The following is an 11,680-nucleotide window of genomic DNA, read 5'->3' on the forward strand; positions in this document are numbered from 1 at the left end:
AGTAGAATTCCAGAATTAGCCAATCATGTGCAGCCCATTGTGTAAATAATGTATATAAAGCAGATACTTTGAGGGGACATTCATTCATTCCTCCTCACCACTATGAGCTGAATAAAGAGCATGAAATCACTTTGCGACTCTGAGTATATTTCACTGGCGATGAAGGTGGGATCCCGCTGAGCTGACTGCCACACACAGCACCGCAGCACCGCCACCTGCCGCACCGCTGCCTCGCACCGTGTATCCAGGCTTCAGCTCCGGGACACAAGGAACTCAGAATGGCAACCGACAACAGCTTCTCACCATTCAACCCAGCATCTGGAGACTGGGAAGCGTACGCCTCCCGTTTCACCTTCCTCCTAGAAGCCAAAGGGGTCACCGACGAAGAAGACGCCAAGAAGAGGGCGATATTCTTCAGCGTCTGCGGAGAGGAGACGTTTGAAATCGCCCGGGCTCTCCTTGCGCCTGAAGACGTCGCTACTGTTCCATACAAAACAATAATGGAACAGCTGAAGGGGCACTTTTCGCCACAGCCCTCAGTGGTGGCTCGTCGAAATGCCTTCTACGCAAAGCGGCAAGCCCCTGGGGAAACCATAACTGGGTTTGTGACCTCTCTCCGCCAAGCCGCCCGGTTCTGCAACTTCTCAGAGCTGGAGAACATGCTTCGTGACCGCCTCGTCGGTGGCCTGAAGGATGAGAAGCTTCAACGACGCCTCTACGCTAAGAAGGACCTAATGTTCCAGGTCGCTCTGGAGGAGGCCCTGGCAACGGAAGCTGCCGAGAGGTCGACGCAAGAGGCACGGCCGAACCAGCCATCCCAACCAAGGGTCCACCACGAAGACCTCACCGACGACTCAGGATCCAACAGGGAGGAGGTGCACCAAGTACAGCAGCGCACTCAAGCAGCCCGCACAACACAGCTGCCTCGACGAGAAGGAGGGAACTGCGCAAGCTGTGGAGAAAGTCACAAGAGGAAGACCTGCCGTTTCCGCAACGCAGAGTGCAGGCAGTGCAGAAAATCGGGACACATTGCCCGGGTGTGTCGGGCTCGGCCCACCCAACGCCAGGCATCAGATGACCAATCCAAGAGCCCCAGGTCCCGGGCCCCAACACACCAAGGCAACTCGACAGAGCTCACAGACTTCCAGGTATACCAGTTGCCCTACCCCAACGTAGAGAAAATTTATGTAGAGGTACAGATAGAGGGGGCCCCATGCCGCATGGAGCTTGACACGGGTTCAACTCTATCCATAATCTCGGCAAGGACCTTAAGGAAACTGTGTCCTACTGGGGGTCCTAAACTCAGGCCGGCCCCATTCACCCTCCGGGACTTCCAGAAACGTAAGGTCCCCACAATGGGGGTGGGGACCTTCAGGGTGCAATACCGAGGGCGGACGCGGCAACTGGACTTGCTGGTGGTCAAGGGCCCCTACATTAGCTTACTGGGATTGGCATGGTTTGGACCACTGGGGCTAGCCGTCACCGGGGTGAACCACACTAGCTTACAAGTGGACGCGGACGCCATATGCAAGGAATGTCCGGGGGTTTTCGATGGGAAATTGGGACAGTATACGGCCCCCCCCATTGCTCTACAGCTTGACCCCGCAGTACGACCGGTCAGGCTCAAGGCCCGCCGGGTCCCGTTCGCCCTGAAACCCCGTATAGACGAGGAATTAGACCGGCTTGTGGAGCAAGGAGTGCTGGAGCCGGTGCCTAATGCCCCCTGGGAAACCCCAATCGTCACACCCGTCAAGCCTAATGGTTCGGTCCGCATTTGCGCAGACTACAAATGTACCATCAACAAGGCCCTCACGGCCCATGCATACCCAGTGCCAGTGGTCAGCCATGTTCTTGCCACCCTGGCTGGGTCAAAAAATTTTGGCAAGCTGGACTTGGCCCAAGCATATCAACAGCTGCCAGTAGATGAGGCCACAGCAGAGGCACAGACGATTGTGACGCACAGAGGAGCATTCAGGGTAAAGCGGCTGCAATTCGGTGTCAGCGTGGCACCAGGCATATTCCAGAATCTAATGGACTCTCAACTTAAAGGGATCCCTGGTGTCACCCCCTTCTTTGATGATGTGTTGATTGCCGGGCCCACACCAGAGGAGTTTGAGGACCGCCTCCACACCGTTCTGCACCGTTTCCAGACGGCGGGTCTCAAGGTGAAGCGGGAAAAATGTCTACTAGGAGTGCCTCAGGTGGACTTTCTGGGATTTATGGTGGACGCAGAAGGGGTCCACCCAACTGGGGACAAGGTACGGGCCATTTGTGATGCCCCAGCGCCCAAGAACAAGACTGAACTTCAGGCCTTCTTGGGACTATTGAACTTTTACCATTCCTTCCTTCCCCACAAGGCGGCGGTAGCGGAGCCCCTACACAGACTCCTGGACAAGCGGGCCCCTTGGGTGTGGGGCCAGCGCCAGGAGGACGCATTCCAGGCAGTCAAGGACTTGCTTGTCTCAAACTCGGTCTTGGCACACTTCGACGAGAGGCTGCCGGTGGTGCTAGCGTGCGACGCCTCGCCCTATGGAATTGGCGCTGTCCTGGGACACCAACTCCCGGATGGAAGAGAGGTACCAGTGGCATACTTTTCCCAGACACTCAACGCAACCGAGCGAAACTACTCGCAAATCGACAAGGAGGGTCTGGCAATCGTGAAGGGAGTAAAAAAATTCCATGATTTCTTGTATGGGCGGCCCTTCACCGTGGTGACTGAACACAAGCCGTTGCTTGGCTTGTTTGCCCCTGAAAAGCAGACCCCCCAAGTGCTGTCTCCTCGCGTCCTCAGGTGGTCAATTTTACTTGCCAGCTACCAGTATGCACTGATTCACCGTCCGGGGAAGGCGATGGGCCATGCGGACGCTCTCAGCAGGCTACCACTACCGGAAACAGGCCCCGACCCAGCACCGGCACAAGAGGTTATGAGCCTGGAGCTGCTTCCCGACCGCCCCATTCAGGCACAAGAAGTTGCACACCATTCCAAGAAAGATAGGGTCATCTCCCGGGTCCTGGACTGGGTGTGGAGGGGATGGCCCAGCAGCAGCCCCGGGCCAGAATTCGCCGGCTACACAACCTGCAAACATGAACTGTCGGCCCACAAGGGGTGCCTGTTATGGGGAAGCAGGGTCGTTGTTCCCCAGCCCCTCCGCAAAAGGGTCCTAACAGCCCTACACGAGACACACCCAGGGGTAGTAAGAATGAAGGCCCTTGCCAGGAGTTATGTGTGGTGGCCGGGGATCGACGGAGAGATAGAGGCCTGGGTCAAACACTGCCAGGCCTGCCAAGAATCCCGCCCAGATCCCCCAAGGGCCCCAGTCCAGTCCTGGGAGTCCGCCCGAGCACCATGGTCACACCTGCATGTGGACTTCGCTGGCCCCTTTCAGGGGAAAACATTCTTCATAGTGGTGGACTCCTACACCAAATGGCTGGAAGTCGCACTGGTACCGTCCACTTCTACGTCCGCAGCCATCCGGGTACTACGCAGGCTGTTTGCAACCCACGGGCTCCCGGACACTCTCGTCTCAGACAACGGGACTGCATTTACGTCAGGAGAATTCCAAACCTTCACAGCACAGAACGCCATCCGCCACATCCGTTCAGCTCCATTCCACCCTGCCACCAATGGCCAAGCAGAACGCATGGTGCGGACCACTAAGGACACTCTTCGCCGCATGACGCAAGGGGATTGGGAGTACCGCCTTGCCACATTCCTTCTAGCACAGCACAGCACCCCCAGCTCAACAACTGCCCGGAGCCCCGCTGAACTACTAATGGGTCGGCGCCTTGCAATCAGATTGGACCGCCTTCACCCCGATAGGGCTCAGGATGAGGTAGTGGTGGGGGAAGGCAAGAACCCCCGGACCTTCGTGGCCCAGGACCCAGTGTACGCAAAGAATTTTGGGGCAGGCCCAGCATGGGTACCCGCCACAGTCACCAGGGTCACTGGCCCCATGTCGTATGAGGTGCTAACAGATGGGGGGCAATGCTGGCGCCGCCACTGCGACCAGATACGGCGACGATTCCTGGGAGAAAACCAGGAGGAGGAAAGGGCAGAGGAGTCCCAAGGGAACAGAGGGGCAGTGAGGCCCATAGAGCACGAGGGGCCAGCAGGAGAGGCAGAATCAGTAAATACAGAGAGGACCTGCGAGGCCGAAAGGACACCGGAACCAGAACCACAACTGAGCGAGCCGGTTGCGCCAGACCAAACAGCCCCATCACAGCCAGCATCCTTGGAACACGAGCCAGAACCTGAACCCCGGACCAGGGAACACCCCAGGCCGCAACGCACACGTAGGCCGCCGGCGTACATCGAGGACTATGAATGCGACCTCCCGGGCAGGACTGGGGCTTAGAGGGGAGGGGTGTTATGTACTGAGTTGAATAGGATCCAAACTGCAGCAGTCTGATTGGTCCTAGAACAATAGGATCCAAAAGGCAGCAGTCTGATTGGTCCTAGAACAATAGGATTCAGAATGCAGCAGTCTGATTGGTCCTAGAACAATTCAGCAGTATGATTGGTTGGCAGGAACTACCCAATCATGGTCCAGATAGAAGTGAATCCACAACCTGATTGGCTTACAGTAGAATTCCAGAATTAGCCAATCATGTGCAGCCCATTGTGTAAATAATGTATATAAAGCAGATACTTTGAGGGGACATTCATTCATTCCTCCTCACCACTATGAGCTGAATAAAGAGCATGAAATCACTTTGCGACTCTGAGTATATTTCAACATGGGTGGCCCTTGCATGGAGAAGGAAGCCCCTTGCTTGCATCAGGACCCCATGGGAGAGGCGGGGGATCCGCCCACTGCTCCCTCCGCCCTCGCTGCCTCCTCCTCTGCCCTCCTGCCCTGCAAACACCCTTTGCTCTTGTTCCTCAGGGGAGAGAGGCAGGAAGAGCCTTCAAACCCATCCCTTTCCTCCTCTGCTGCCTTTTCTTGCAGCAGCCCAGTGAGAGGGGAAGGAGCTGCAGTTCACTTCAGATACACACATTGTTTACTGGGATTGTGAATAAACACGTCCTCTGCCTTCCATGCGGTGGGAGTGGGGGGGGGGTTAAAAGTGGTGAGGAGACCCCCCCCCCCGACCTTTTGGGAAACAGGAGCTTTGGTCAGGAGTAAACAACTTAGATGGCAAGTTCACAAGAGAAGCACTTTGGAGCACTGCTTGCTCTTACTATGTGTTTGGACCTAGAGGACAAGATACACGTTTACACCACAGAATTCCTTAAAGAGGGCATTTCTTTATATTTGAGGGCCATTTCTACAAAACAGTAGTCTTACGATGGCAGCCCTGTACAGGAAAGTTTTCGATGTTTTAAATTTTTTGGTGTTTTTGATGGAAATCGCCCAGTGGCTGAGGCAACACAGTCAGATGGGCAGGGGGCAAGCAATGAATTATTTATTTTTATTTTACTCTTATTCTTATTAGTATTATTCCCTCCTAAGCCCATCCTGTTATGCATGCTGATCAATGACTTTGTCCCAACCCCCCCCCCCCTTGAACGCAAGAGGGCTTCCTATTTTTACAGCTATTCTTCACATTTCTATACTGCCCTTCCTCCAAAGATCACAGGGCAGCTTACAAGAGAAAAACACAGAGATGCATAGCAGAGTAAAAAATAAAAACAACACCCCCCACCCCCCCCAATTCAGTTGTGAAGTCCATAGATTGTTTAATGAGCCAAACGCCTGGGAGAAGAGCAAGGCTTTCGCCTGTTGCCTAAAGATAAGGTCCTCCTCTGAGGGGCCTTCTGCTGGGGTATAGATATTAAAATTAAAACTATTATTAAGGCGATCCTGGCCAGCAATGCCCACCCCTCTCCCCTCGCCCGCCTCCTCCCTTTGTACCAGATCCCTGCAGGAGGAAGCTTCTCCCCCCTCCCCTTCAAGGCCCCCTTTAAGGAAACAGCTCCCTTTCCTCCCTTCTCTTCTCCCCGCCCGGATCTTGTGCAGGGCCCCCTCTCCCGTCCCGGGGCTTCTCATCCTGGACTCCCTCGCAAAGCCCCTTCCCTCCTTCCCCGCCATTGGCTTTGCACTCACCCGACATCCTGGGCTGCGGGGGCGGGAATGGGAGCCCCCGCGTGGGAGACAGGGAGTGAGGGCGCTTAATTAGGAGGCTTGATTAGGAAGAAGCCCCCTCCTCCTCCTCCGCAGGATGCAGCCCCGCTTCCCGCCTCCTTCCCTCCCTCCTTTGCAAGCCCCAATTTATCTCTGCTGGTGAAGCCGGAAGTGGAGGCAACTCTGAGGAGGAAGGAGGTTCTCTCCACGCTCAGCCTCTTGTCTGTTATTCGATAATTGGGGGAAGGAAAACCTTGTAGCACCCAACCAATGGGAAGGCGAGGGAGGGAACGTGTGCAGAGGGAATAAAAGCTCATTCTTTGCTCCCGCTGGACTGTGCCTGCTTTGGACCCCCGCTTTTGCAAGAACGTATTGTCCTCAATAGGGACGCGGGTGGCGCTGTGGGTAAATCCTCAGCGCCTAGGGCTTGCCAATCAGAAGGTTGGCTGTTCGAATCCCCGAGAAGGGGTGAGTCCTGTTGCTCTGTCTCTGCTCCTGCCAACCTAGCAGTTCGAAAGCACATCAAACTGCAAGTAGATAAAGAGGTACCTGTTGTAGACAAAATCTGCCCATATTCCCTTATGGGGGACACAAGAGCCTTTACAGAGTCCTTTGCAGGTTCTCCATCAGTTGGAGAAAATAACAGAGGCCAACCAGAGAATATTGAGAAGCAAAGCAGCCAGTAAGCCTGATCTTTATTGAACTGTTGCAACAGGGTGCTCCCCTCACACGCAGGAGAACGGAGGAGGACCCAGAACAAAGGTGTGCCTGCCATTATATAGCCCTTTTAAATTCCCGGCCCTCAAGACCACCCCTCCATACAGCATACATACATCACAGAAAAGTCGGTCTTCAACAGAAATTTGAATATTGTTGCTTTTCCTGTACTGCTCCAGACATGTGGTCCACATATCTATGTATGTGCTTGGTTGGTACATTTATGAACATTTATTATATATATATATATAAAAGACCTTAATTTTTTTTATTACATACCGCTCCAGTGGGAAGTTAAATGGCGTTTCCGTGCACTGCGCTGGTTCAGAAGCGGCTTAGTCATGCTGGCCACATGACCCGGAAGCTGTACGCCGGCTCCCTCGGCCAGTAAAGTGAGATGAGCGCCGCAACCCCAGAGTCGTCCGCAACTGGACCTAATGGTTAGGGGTCCCTTTACCTTTAGTCCTCAATAAACTCTTTACTGCTTCACCAATTTTGTTCAGATGGTGTTTTAAGGAAGGGGATCAAGGGTCTCAGGACCCACTTCTTACAATGTATGAAGTAGTTTACGGCAAAAAATAACTCTTCTCGGTAACTGAATAAATTATTTTAATAAATATTTAAATGGAGAACATATTTTGCCTTCTCATGTTCATGTAAACATGGTTCCACTCCATCCTCACTTAGTATTAAATTGTTGGTGGACATATCAGACGACACAGAGATTTCTCCAAGTGGTTGTTTATACTAAGCTGGAACTGAACTGGTCTAAAACAGCTCAGCCGGCCTGCTTTTATAGGTAGCTGGCTGCCAACATTGTAACAACAACAAGAAGCCAGGGTCTCCCGCCGAAATTAACTGATATGGACCTGAGTGAAAACTATATACACAATACGTCTGGTGGCCAGGATGAGAACTTCAATACATAACACTTGGTCCCCCCTTTCCACCTCAGCAAAGAATTTTTGATACAGAAATCTCCTGGACAGAAGTCTCCCTGTTCGCATTACAGGGAGGGCTCCGCCTCTGTCTACCTTATTGCACACTCATTACACACAATGTCTTTTGCAGTGTCCTCTATTCTCCTCAAAGAAACACTCCAGAGACACAGGAACAGTGACATGCAGCAGCAGCAGCAGCAGGAGCTAGACAGATTAGCTGGGGAGTTTGATCCAAAAAAGGAGCAGATGGGAAAGGTTAAGCAGAACCCCCCCCCCATGTCACCCTTAGGTGTGCTCAGTCTTCACCTGCTCCATGACTCCACCTTGCAAGGGAAAGAAGGATGGAGCTCCAGGAAACAGGAAGTGGTCCTTCAACCGGCCAGGACATCTCACCATCACAGACAGATCCAGTCTCCTGCTGGGGAGTCAAGAGTGGCCCTGGGATGGCAGAGAGGAAGGGAAGGGACCAGCGCCAGAAGGAATGGCAGGGCTCCAGATGCTCCCTTGGACCCCCCTCCCTTGACACCAAGGGGAGCTCCTCTTCTGGGGCTGAAAGCATTGGCGTGGAGGTTTGATTTTTGTCAGGACTGCAAGGAAGGGGGGAAAGGAAACCTAAAACACACCCACCCATGGACACACTGGAGACTGAATGAAAATAGGCCTGTCTGAAGGAATAGCTGCTGGAGAACATAATGTGGGGTTTAGCTGTAATGCTCACCTGCCTCCCTGGACTGGTCTTTTCTTGGGGTCAGGGAGCTGGGGTGGTCGATCAACATGAAGTTCCCAGGTTACCTTTCCTTCTACTCAGCTATTCCAGCTCTTGTCTCCCCCCCATTTCTTTCTTTATGGAGGGGCAAAGGCTGTGCACTTTGTATAGATGCAACTACAACCCACAACTGGAATCTTCTGGGGGCACTGTGCTCCCCCCCCAGATAGAATAGATTCCCCTCTGCAGGGAGGTGGGTTCTATTTGTATGGTCCGCCCCTGCCACTTAATGGATCCAAATTGTTTCCAGAGGGATGTTTTATCCCATGCTGATTTATCCCATGCTGTAGGGGATGTTTTATCCCATGCTGATGGCCTTTCAGCTGATTCCCTAGTGGCCCGTTGGAATGTGGAGTTAACCAGGGCTATTGCCTGTCTGGTTCTGAAGAGCCCTCTCCGATTGCATGGAGCCCGGACAGCCCCATGGTTTTCCATGGATCTGAGGGCAACGAGACAGCTAGAGCACCAGTGGCAGAAACCTCATTCTGAATCTGACCAGACACAGGTTAGAGCTCAACGTTGAGCCTACCAAATGGTGATAGCGAAGGTGAAGAAAACCTTCTTCACCCCCTCTATTGCATCTGCAGAAAACAGCAGCAGGAGACTCTTTCAGGTGGTTAGCAATTTAATGGAACCAACTCTCCAATTGAGTGCGGTACAGGCCACATGATCTCCTGCAATGATTTTGCAAAGTTTTTTTTTGCAGATAAAGTCACTCAGATTCAGAGAGGTAGACTCCCCCGTGGGAGCAGGGCGGGGGCTGGTGAGTGCTAGAGTCCTGTCTAGTAAAGTTGTGTGGGATCAATTCCAATCTGTTATGTCCGAGGATGTGGACAGGCTGCTTAGATGAGTGAAACCAACCACCTGTCTCCTTGATCCTTGCCCATCCTGGCTCATAAAATCTAGCCGGGAAGGGCTGGGCGATGGGCTCCGTGGGGTGGTGAATGCTTCCCTCCGTGAGGGAGCCTTCCCAGACACACTCAAAGAGGCAGTTACAGTGGTACCTCTGGTTAAGAACTTAATTCATTCTGGAGGTCTGTTCTTAATGTGAAACTGTTCTTAACCTTAAGCACCACTTTAGCTAATCGGGCGTCCTGTACGATTTCTGTTCTCATCCTGAAGCAAAGTTCTTAACCCGAGATAATATTTCTGGGTTAGCGGAGTATGTAACCTGAAGCGTATGGCACCGAGGCACCATTGTATTAAACTGCTTCTTAAAAAAATAATAATCTTTAGACCCAGCCAATACGGCCAACTATCGCCCAGTCTCAAATCTTCCATTCTTTGGCAAGGTGAATGAGTGGGTGGTTACTGAACAACTCCAGGGAAGCCTGGAAGATGCGGACCATTTGGATCCCTTCCAGTTGGGATTCAGGCCTCATCATGCGACTGAAACAGACCTGGGCACGCTGGTCAATGATCTCCGCCGGGCTAGGGACAAAGGTGAGAGCTATTTCCTAGTTCTGCTGGATCTTTCAGAGGCTTTTGACACCATCAGCCATAACATCCTTCTGGACCAACTAGAGGGGCTGGGAGCTAGAGGCACTGTTATACACTGGGGCGTGTTCAGAAAGTCGTGTTGGGGGTTGAGTGTTCAGACCCCTGAGCTCTCACTTGTGGGGTGCCTCAGGGTTCCGTCCTCTCCCCATGCTTTTCAACATCTATATGAAGCCGCTGGGAGAGAAGAGGGGGTTTGGGCTGGGTGTTCACCAGTATGCGGATACCCAGCTCAACCTCTCTTTCAAATGAGGACCAGTGAAGATGGTGGAAGTCCCGTGTGAGTGTCTGGAGGCGGTTGGAGGATGGATGGCGGCTAACATATTAAAGTTGAATGCTGACAATGTAGATGTCCTGTTTTGGGGGGACAGGAGGCAGGCAGGTGTGGAGGACTCCCTGGTCCTGAATGGGGTAACTGTGCCCCTGAAGGACCAGGTGCGCAGACTGGGTGTCATTTTGGACTCATAGCTGTCCATGGAGGCACAGGTCAATTCTGTTTACCAGCTCCATCTGGTATGCAAGCTGAGACCCTATCTGCCCGCAGACTGTCTTGCCAGAGTACTGCATGCTCCAGTTATCTCCCGCTTGGACTACTGCAATGCGCTCTATGTGGGGCTACCTTTGAAGGTGATCCGGAAACAACAACTAATCCAGAATGCGGCAGCTAGACTGGTGACGGGAGGAGAGAGCAAAGTTCTCACTGTGAGAAGCAAAGTTACAGGGAACCAGGCAGAGGGACTTCTCGGTAGTGGTGCCCTCCCTGTGGAATACCTTCCCACCATATGTGAAAGGAAAAAACAGCCACCAGACTTTAAAAGACATCTGAAGGCTGTCCTGTTTAGGGAAGCTTTTAATAACTGAAGGACTATTGTATTTCAATATTTTGTTGAAAGCCACCAAGATTGGCGGGGGAAATACAGCCAGATGGACGTGGTACAAATAAAAAATATTATTATTATTATTTAAATTCTTTTCTGTACATCCAGAGACTTGACAATCATCTTCACTTCCCAGGAAATCTGGGAAACCTGAGTGGAAAACTCCATACATTTATATGGTTTCCCGCCTGTGTGAATTATCTTATGAATATTAAGGTCTCCACTCCCTCTGAAGCTTCTTCCACGTTTCATAAATCTAGTTTTCCCTATGTGAGTTCCTAAGGTTCCATATTGACTTAAGCTTCTCCCCTGTGGGAGTTCGCCAGTGTAATGCAAGTTTATCCTCCCTGTTGAAGCTCTTCCCACATTCAATACGTTCCAATGGTTTCTCCCCTGTATGAGTTAGTTGGTGTATTCTAAGTGCTCTACTTTTGCTGCAGCTCCTTCCACATGCCATACATTAAAATGGTTTCTTCCCCATGTGTTAGTCGGTGTCTTATAAGGTGTTGATATGGACTGAAGCTCTTTCCACATTCTTTCCACATTCAGTACATTTAAATGGTTTCTCCCCCGTGTGAGTTAGTTGATGGCTTCTAAGGTGTCCATTTTGACTGAAGCTCTCCACATTCAATACATTTAAATGGTTCCTCTCCTGTGTGAGTTCGTTGGTGTATTCACAGAGGAGTCCAAGATGGCAACGGAGGTAGCAGCCTAATTAGAGCCTCCGACTTCAACTAAGTGTTTCTATTAGTTTTAGCCTCTTCAAGACCCCAAAACTGCACCTTAAGGACTTTAAAGACTATTGGTTGTCTGGTT

The 11,680-nt window shown here is 52.0% G+C and overlaps 1 protein-coding gene across 1 annotated transcript in view; it reads right to left on the reverse strand.

Annotated features, from left to right (window-relative positions):
- LOC144326169 (uncharacterized) overlaps nt 1-11,365 on the reverse strand; it is a 28,645-nt gene extending 17,280 nt beyond the window's left edge. Inside the window, exon 1 of the mRNA XM_077922462.1 lies at nt 6,048-11,365. The gene's annotated coding sequence lies outside the window, so the exon portion shown is untranslated. The remainder of the gene's footprint in view (nt 1-6,047) is intronic.
- Between the last annotated feature and the right edge of the window lie 315 nt (nt 11,366-11,680).

This window comes from Podarcis muralis, chromosome 2 (genome assembly GCF_964188315.1).
Source record: "Podarcis muralis chromosome 2, rPodMur119.hap1.1, whole genome shotgun sequence".
Classification (NCBI taxonomy): domain Eukaryota; kingdom Metazoa; phylum Chordata; class Lepidosauria; order Squamata; family Lacertidae; genus Podarcis; species Podarcis muralis.